Source organism: Canis aureus, chromosome 3, assembly GCF_053574225.1.
Source record: "Canis aureus isolate CA01 chromosome 3, VMU_Caureus_v.1.0, whole genome shotgun sequence".
In the NCBI taxonomy this organism is placed as follows: Eukaryota; Metazoa; Chordata; class Mammalia; order Carnivora; family Canidae; genus Canis; species Canis aureus.
The window spans coordinates 16,992,190-17,002,080 of NC_135613.1; positions in this window are offsets into that span (position 1 = coordinate 16,992,190).

The window sequence follows — 9,891 nt, forward strand, 5'->3', positions numbered from 1 at the left end:
TCTCCAACCCTTGTTTTTAGGTCTCCCTGCTTTGGGGAAGGCCCCACACTCGCCGGGAGGCGGCTCTCTAGAACCCTAACCTAGGACTTACTCCTTAGCAGAACAAGTAGAAGAGGAGGAGGAAACATATTCCTACCCAGGAAGTGGCTCTGGCTAGGAGAACTTCACACCTGCCCCTCTGGATCCAGCGCACCGCCCCCCAACCCCCAGTCCAGAAAATACAGTCCCTCCTGCCTTCTTCAACCTCCTCCTATTCCCAACCCCAAAACCAAAACCCCAAAACTCCTTCAGCTTCCTGTTTTAAATTCACATGGGTCTACCTGGCAGGAAGTCCTTAATTGGTACCTTCTGTTCCCCCTCCCAGGCCGCCAATATTAAGTCCGTGTCACGTGCTGGCACTGCGCTGGGTGTTTCTACTACACAGGTGGACACCCACCCTCTCATGGATCCAACTCACAGGCTGAAGGCAGTGTCCACAAGGCACATGGGTGCCTGATAGCAGACAGAGCTAAGACTCAACCTGGTACATGGTGCTCTTCAAACAGACACTTGGGTTAACTTCCCAACTCTAGAGCTCACTGTACCCTTCAATGATGTAACTAACCTCTGACTTCCCGTAGCTCCTGAGCACTTAAGTGTGGCTGGTGTGGCTGAGAAACACAGTTGTTAGCTGCATTTGATTCTAACTACATTTGATTCTAACTAAATTTGAAAACTAAAGCAGTGTAAAAATATATATATTTTTTTCTGGTAAGCACATCTTTTTTGTTTTAGTCTGACTGTTTCACATTAACCATTGACCACTTAGCATCCATCGTGAGACGTGCAATAAGTTTCAGGGACCTAATACAAAAAGAAAATGATAGTAAAACAGTTTATGAATACACTTTTATACTGATCACATGTTAGCATAGTAATATCCTGATGTATTGATTTTAAATAATATTAAAATTGATTTCACCGGTTTCCCCTTAATTTTTTAAATGTGGCTTCTAGAAAAATGGAAAATGTTAAATGTGGCTCGTGTTTAGATTTGTATTGGACAGCAATTGTTCTAGGTGTCTTATAAATGAGTAGCTAGCAAATATGAACAAACACATGCATAAAAGGAGTCTGACTGCTTGGATGGTCTCGGGGTGGCGTCATATTTGATTCTATACCCAATTCTCATTCAGGGACTGTCCTATTGGTAATTCTGGTCAGGAAGGAGGAAGCCCCTTGTTCCTTATACGCTTTTTCACTTTCAAATTGTCACCCAGAATCCCCAGAGTAGAAGCACTTGGGATGCTGGGAGAGGCAGCCCCAAACTAATGGTTTAGGTTTGCAGCTTCTTTATCTAGTTCCCAATTCCAGGTAGAGTAAAGGCAGAGGAGAACCTTCCAGGTGGGATGCATCTCAAGTGAAGCAAACCCTGCTTTCAACAGATTCCCTCCCCCACTGCCACTGCCACCCCCTCAGGCCTCGGGGGACTTCCCTCCAAGACGCTTTCACTGAGTAATTAAATGCAAAGTCCTCCGGGGCAGCCTCCTTCTCTCTGCACCTTGGCATTTTTTGATTTGTTGGAGAGAAGGTGGGAAGAGTATTTCTTGGCCCCGGGAAGCACGCCTGCCTTGCTGGGACACTTCTCTCTTGTATCTGTTACCTACGCGGTCCATTTTCTGGTTGCAGAGAAGAGGAGGGAGGAATCTGGGGGAGGAAAAGTGGGGAGTCAGCCCCCCACCGCTGAACAAGATCAGCGGTGTCCTAGTGGACCTCTGGGCCAGGCCTGGGGGGGTTGGCTCACCTGAAACTCATCTACCTTATAACTTCCCTGCTGAGAGGGGCCTTCAGTTTCTCAGCATCCTCAAGGAACTGGGGAGTCTGGGGGGAAGGGGTGGAGGGGGCGGGGGCAGGTCAGGAAAGAGGGTCCAGGTCAGGGGTCCCGCACTACACCGCCCACTGTCTACCTTTCCTTGCTGTCCAGCCCACAAAGGTGAAGCTCTGCTATGGGGCTGCTGGGGGGAGGCTATGGAAGCCCCTGGCCAACCAACTGTGTGCAGAGGGGTGATCCTGGCCTGGCCCCCAGCTCACACTGCCTCCTGGCCACCTATCCCTCTGAAAGCCCCCATTTTCCAGAGGAGAGAATTGAGGCCTGAGAGGGGCGTGCTGTGCTCCACTAGTTAGTGGTAACCCTGACCTAGTCTACTTTGCCTGCGTCTGTTTAGCCCTGGTGAGGTCCTAAGGGCGCTGAGAACGTTCCTGTGCCTGCCTCATCCTGACAGTGCTGGGCCGGCGACCTCACATGGAGAGAGAAGGTCTTCGGGACCCATGGTTTCATTTCCAACCTGCCTCTGGCTATCGGATCCTTTGAGGCACTGATGAATGTGGGGACCCTCTTTCCAGAAAAACGTACTTGGACAGACTCTTGAATGTATTTGTAGGGGATTTTATAGAGTCTGAAATGGACTCATTCAATCTGATATTTTATAACCAAGTTCGTATGAATTATACATACGTAAAATAAACACATTTTACATGTTATATACTCAGTCTAATCAGTGGCAGCTGAGAAATGGACCTATTTAAGCCACAGGCTAAGTAGATTTTTTTTTTTAATTTGTCTTGCTTTTGCTTTTTCTTTTTAAAAAATAGAAAAAGAAGGAAAGGAAATTGCCAGTGATGCCACCAACCTAATTTTGTTTATTCGTTTCTTGTTTATGAGCTTCCCGTCCTGGCACAGGGCAAACTGGAGGAGGGTTATATGAAGTGAGAGCTTCAGAAGGCAAAGCGTCGTCCCACCCCCTACACCGGTTTGGGGGGGCCAGCCCACCTCTCACAGCCCTAGAGTCGCACAGCTAGCGTGCAAGAGCGGGACATGTTGAGTCCAGCAGCAGTGCTCTTGGCTGCCTTGCTCCCCCGGTGTCCCGGGCAAGTCAGTCCCTTGCCTACCAGGAGCTCTCCCTGGGAACCAGCAATCTCACTCTCTCTCATTCTCGTGGCCATTTGGCCAGAGATGAGTGCAGCTTGCAGAGAGCACCACTTCAAACTGACGCTAGGAGCCCACAGTGCTAGGACAAGGTCTTCATGGCTGTCCCCTCCGTCCCCGTCATCGCCTCCATGGATAGCTTGATACTCAGTATTGCCAATAAATACATTTTACCTACAGGTCAACAGGTACTTCCCATGCTTGGGGAGATGTGTGCAAAATGCCTTTTCACTCACAGAAATGGAATCTTCTAGGGACCAGCCAGTGTCTCTCTGAACTTCCCTCTTATTTTTATAAGGCTCTAAAGGTGAATTTTCTCCTGTGTCAGAGAGCTGGAAGTTGAGCTTAATGTACAAACCTTTATTTTCCGAAGAGGCAGTTTGGCCTTCCTGTATCGACAGACTCCAGAGCTTAGATTTATTACAGAATGGTAATCAGGCAAAAGAATAAATACACTGCATCTTTAATTCATTAATCACCTCGGAAAGCAAAATGAACTACAGTAAAGAAGACAATATGTTTTCGAATGTTGGGGGTGGGGGAGGTGGGAGTCTGTTCCTCAATAAAATTCAGTTGCTAAAATCCATTTTGTGTGCAGATTAGAGAAAGGGCATTTCCCTCTGAGGCTGTTGTTCAGATGGTAGCAGAAACCCCTCTACAGGAGGTTTGCTTGGACCCGGTGTCTCTGGATGGCCCCTGGTCATCCCTGAGGTCTTCCTGCTGTAACCCACATCATGAGCCACAGGCTGGTGAAGAAACCAGGCATTGGACTCAGAGACACTTGGGTTCAAATTTCTGCTCCATCTGGAAAGTGGGGAGGGATAAGTGGGGAGCCACCACCCCCGGTCACTTAGCGCCTTGCGGCCTATCAACCTATGGGATATGGGTCCCGGGGATGTTTTGTCTTCTAAAAATTTCACATCACCTAATGCTCATTAAAACAGACCTGTACTAAAGCTGAAAACACGTAAGCAAAAATTAAGCATCAGGTTTTCTGAGCCGCCACACGCAGCTGGCGGCTTTTGGAAGTACCATCCGGCTTGGGAGTCTCGGGTCTGGCCTGGAATGCTAAGGGGTTGCCCTATCCCTGCTGCTGTTTCTGAGCTCTTGCATCCTGAAAAACAGAAAGCAGCCAACTTTCCACCTCTCCAACAGGCCTGCTTAGTGAGAAGCAGTAAGTCAGCATCTTAGACTCTTCAAGGAAGACAATCGAGGTCTGTGCAAAGATATTATGGGAAACTGTAATAACAGATGTTTGTTGAGCACTTCTCGGAACTTTACATAGATTATTTCCTTTAATCTTTGCAATGATCCTCCAGGGCTTGGTCCTCTTACTGTGCCCATTTTACAGATGAGAAGACGGGTCCACGGAGGTCAAGTCCCTCAACCAAGTTTACATCACTGAGTGGCTCAGCTGGGTAAGAACTACAACACAGGGGTTGGGGTGCCAACCTCTGTGCCATCAAAAACCTACACATAGCTTTCAACACCCCAAAAGCTTACCTACCACTAGCCTACTGTTGACCAGAAGCCTCACTGATAAGTCAATTGATACCTATTTTGCATGATATTTGTATTATATACTGTGTTTTTACAATCAAGTGAGCTAGAGAAAGGAAAAATGCTATTAAAAACATAAGGAAGAGAAGGTGCTGTACATACATTTATTGAAAAGACCCCATATGTAGTGGACCAGCACAGTTGAAGCGCCTGTTGTTCGAGGGTGGACTGGACTCCCGTTTACTGAGCACTTCCTGCATACGGTGCTTTATCTATAGGAGGTCATTTATTCTTAGCAACAATCTAGAAAACCAAGTATGACTATTCCCACTTCGTATATGAAGCCAAAAGAAGCTCAGAGGCTTTAAACCAGGGATTTTCAATCCCAGCACCATCTGGCCCATGCGCTATAGGGTGTTCATCATCAACCCTGGTCTCCTCCCACTAGATGCCAGCAGCACCCAGTCTCCGAGTCATGATACCTGACACCCCAAAATGTCTCCAGATGTTGCTACATGTCCCAGGGGAAGCAATGTCATCCCGGATCCAGACCCATGCTTCCAACAAATGAGTGGGGTCACGCAGATGAGAACTGCAGAGCTGGGCTGGGGACCCTGGTCCACCCGACTCCTCCACTAGATCGTTTTCCAAATGCTGCGTCTGTTACCTTGCAGCAATGGTTTTAAAATGTGGAGAACTGGTTACAGAAATATAAAAATATAAATCTGGGCCATGCCCAGACTGTCCGAATCAGAAATTTGAGGGATGGGCAGGGGGCGGGCTAGCAATTGGAGTTGCAAGGAGTCCTTGGGTGGGGTGGGGAGATGCTCACCGAGGTTGAAAACCAGGGCCTTACAGCAGTGTGTGGCTGAGCCTTGGCCGTGCACTGCCAGTCACCTCGGGACCTTCCAACAAAATACTGCCCCCCTCCTTGGGATTCTGATTTCCTTGAGGTGGGTTTGGGGCTTAGGCAGCCGGGATTTTGAAAGCTGTCCAGGTGATTCTCAGGGGTAGCTGAGGTTGAGAACCACCGACCTCGCGGGAGCTGACCCAGGTTCTCAGGGAGGCACCGGTCAACGTCCAATGTGTTAAAATGAAAAACCATTGAGGTTGGTCCCACGACCCGTCAGCCTGAATCTTGGACAGAAACAGCGAGGCCCATGTACCAGTTCCCTTTGCTCTCAGCCTCAAACCACAGCCTCACACGGAGGCCAGCTCCTCATGCTGTTCCTTTTTTGGATCCCTCTTCCATCGATTTACCTATATTTCTAAACTTTTTGGAAGCTATTTAGTTGGACTGTGCACCAGCTCAAGAGGTTAAGGAGGCCAGTATGTTTGGCAGGTGAATGCCTTGCATTAAAGCAGATGTACGTGCAAGGTATAGGAATCACTGCTGCAGGCGGCAGTGAAATTCATCTTTTCTCTTTGGCAATACCTAAGCATCCTTCCAGATCCACCTGGTCTAATCCCTCCATCCTGCCACCACTTCCCATAATTGTCCTACTTTTCTCTTATTAACCTGGTGGTGTCCTTTCTCATCCTGTCCCCAGAGCCTGGACATCCTATCACTTCTTCCTAGACACCCATAACCTCTCTGTCTCCCAAGATCCTTCTTTGATGCCTCCAGCCTATAACACTCTTCCCCTCTCAGATTCTTTTGTGTTCACCATCGAAGCAGCCATATTAGTGATGATGCTTCTGATATGTGTGCTTCTGCTCTGTTCAATTTCCATTTTTTAAAAATCTGGGCAGCTCAAAGGGTCGTGTGCTGCTAAATGTTTAACAAGCAGATCTCTGGTGGATAGGAACAGGGAAAGGGGCTTTGATTTTATAGCATCTGCAGTCCATGCTGCAAATATTCAGGGCCAATTTCATGCTCCCAGGGCCTAACTATGGAATTGGGAAGAGATGCATAGAATTGGCTCTTGCTAGCCCACAGGAGTGGGCTCTAACACATCACTGGTTCGCGATCCAGCAAATGTCTCCTGGGAATCTGTTCTGTGACAGCCCCTTTGTTAAATGCTGAGCACAAGTCTGGAAGGTAAGGATCCTGGATCACCGTCTAGTGTGGTATGCAAGGGAAAACTGCCTTTTACGGTGATATGTGACAATCAGAGAAACAGGTAAGAGGGAGATATAAAGAAGGGAACCGTCAGTTTTGCCAACTAAACTATGGGATTCCCTTGAATCCCAAGAAAAAAAAAGATCTTCAATATTTTTTGAGCCCCAAAAGACACAGCTATGAATGGTCATGTCTCTTGCCACCTGAGTAATGAGAGCAGCCAGCCGGCCCTGCACTTAGTTGATGCTGCCTCTGCTAATTCATCTAACCGGTATTAAGAATCCCATGAGGCTGGTTCTGACATCCCATCTGTAGAAGGGAAGTGACTTCTCCAAAGTCACAAAGCGGGAAAGGCCTGCCATCGATGTGGTGAGGTCCAGGGTTTGTAGTGAGGCCTTTGCTACACCAGGACTGTCTGAGCTAGCATTTCCCTTAGAGAACTAGTGCGAAAAGACACTGGAGAGATCCTGGAGTCCTGGGGTGGTGGGTGGGGACAAAAGCCAACAACCTGGAGAGCCAGCTCCACCCTCCCTGGCTTCTCCTTTCTCTCTTTACACAGTGATCCCATATAAACCTTCATTTTACGAACGGTTCCTCTGTTGAAACAAAACAAAACGAGTTTGAAAACCTGTGATTCCTGCCAAATCCTTGTATTTATGGAGGTGGTAACTGAAGCCTGGGGAGCTTCGGGCCGTCATGTCCCGACTCACCTGTTATAGCACAAACATACAATGGGAATAAAACAACTTTGGGGAGATTTTGGGAAAATGCACTCAAGCCCGATTACCTCCCCCACCCCCCAAACAGGGAACGCCTAGGGCCAGGCTGTGAGCACATCACCAGCCCTGGACCCAAGCAGTGGGTTCGAATCTCCCTGTTCCATCCCTCCCAGCACTCATGCAGCATGAGTCTGCAGGATCTCTGGGCTTGGCATCCAACACCCAGCCAAATCCAGATTCACCTTGGAAGCGCCTGATATCCACGTTGCAAGCGCTTTCAGAGTCCACTGGGCACGTTTCTCCGCATGCGGCTTTGCCCTCCCCCCTCCCCAGTCAAGGTCCCAACCAGTCCCGAGACCTAGAGCTGCGACCTACCCCCTTCCTCCCTGCCCCAAACCTGACTCCGAAGACTGCAGCTGCACTGCTGTATTGTAACACAGAACTCACAAATTAAAAACTGAAAGAAGAAACGCATTTTTCTGTCAATGGCTTAAGGGGATTCCACCTCTAAGCTGCTGCTAAAGCTCCCTTAGTCTTTTTTACATTTGTAGCATTTTGGAGCAATTTGCTGGAGTCAAAGAAGGCAGCGAAATTTCCACAACCGACTTCAAAGCCCCCAAATCCTGTATCAGTGGAGGGGAGCCTGGTAGCAACACCAGAGGGGACGTCTTTCAAAGAGGTGTGTGTAGGAATGTGCCAGGCATTTCTGGCCTGTGCCGGGGATTGATGTTCATGGCAGACACGTGACCAAATCCCCATGTAGCTCTTTGAAAAATGCCCCTCCCTCGCTCCCCCCCCCCCCACTTTTGGCTGTGACAATGCAGATGATACAGAAAAGGGCTAGAAACAGAGGAACTGCTGCCACAGCTCAGTGAACAATACCGGCCTTAATTCAATTAACACAGATGAGTCTTTTATCCGGTGGGGAGCACGGAGCACGTGCAGACTGATCAAGAGGAAGGGTCTACCTGGACGGTCCACCCTGGCGAAGAAGGAGCGCTGCACAGCTACGTGCAAACTGTCCAGGCACCCCCCACGTCACTTCATTCCCCCTTTGTTTGCTACTTCTGTTTGCACGCTTCGTGGGTCTGGCCTTCCAGAATTTCTGGGCCATCCCACCCCAGTTTACCCATGGGGCCCTGTCCCGGGCAATCCTTCCTCCCCGACTCACACCCACAAACACAGTTTATGCCAGCTGTACCCCACACCTCTCTGGTGAATTAAAATCCCCAAACAGGAAATGTGTAGAGATTGGTGTTTTGCCTCTCAATATTCTCTGCTATAGGATATTATAAAAGCCAGCTCACGGGCTAATTCACAGGCTCACAGCAGCAGGTGAGGCTGCTCATCACCCCCTCATTCCAGCCAAAATGCAATAGTCTCGTTGCTATGATTTGGTTAGGACTGGGGATGAACATTGCTTCAGAAGGTTATTGGCCATATGTATTTTACTTTTTCTTAAAGCTGTCCATTCTTCTCTGCCCACTTTCCTACCCGGTTGTTGGTCTTCTTTCTTCTGGATTTAGAAGAGAGCTCTTCATACTAAGGAAATCAGGGCTTGGACTATCTGGTAGGTTCTGATTTTTCCCACTCTATGCTGCTTGACTTTCGATTTTGTTTATGATGTCTTTGCTATGTGCAAGTTTTAAATGCCTATGTAGTCACGTTTATCAACCCTTTGCTGGAGAGCATGTGGGTTTTAGGTCAGGCTAAGGAAGGCCTTCCCCATCTCAAGTTAAAAACATAATCTAGTTTCCTTTTGCTTCTGCATGGGTGTTCACAAAATGACAACCCTCCTCCGGCTCACCCCACAAACCCTACAGCTTCTGAAAAGCATATATCAAACAGGACAAGTTATTTATTTATTTTAACTGTCTGTCTGCATCGATAATGAATCTTGAGCTGCGTCCTCTTTGTTTCTGAATCCTCGAGCACCGAATCCATATTCGAGAACACAGGTAGTGCACAGTAAGTGTTCATTGAGTCAAATCCTAAAATAAAGCATAATAACTCGGTTGCCAAACCAGCCAGAGAAAAGGGGTTTATTTTCCAATAGCTCTCCAAAAAAGGACATTAAGAAATAGGTCTGGCTGGTGCAGACTATATTTAACAAGCTGTCCAGGAAAAGAAATTTAGCCCACAAAAGTGTCAAGGAAATGTCAGGATACGGGTCTTTCGAAAAGTAGGGAGAGGATTAAGAGAACAACCTCTAATTCTTGACAGATTGCAAAGATGGCATCTTTGTCACTTAGGAAACTTTTACGAGGCTCTTACTCCTTTGTTTGCTTGCTTGCTTATTTGAATGCACTCTGCCACTTTCAAGAAAGGATCCGAGGCACAGATGCTGTGTGCTGCTCACCGATGCAGGGCTGGGCTGGACACAAAAATAAATGAGGTGCAGACTCCATGCTCACAGAGTTTAGAATCCAAGAGGAGATGAGAAATTTAAAAGGTAATTGTCTTACAAAGTAGAGTGAAGAGTGCCTTCAGAGCAGGCCATTTTTGTGCGGTTTAAAGCTACGCTTTAGTGGAGGATCAATTGGTCTGACAGCATGTGATCAAACATCTTGGTTAATCCCAGCCAGCACCATTTTCTCCAGTCCTGTTCCCGCTGTAAGTCCAATCACACACTAAATAAGTGCCTG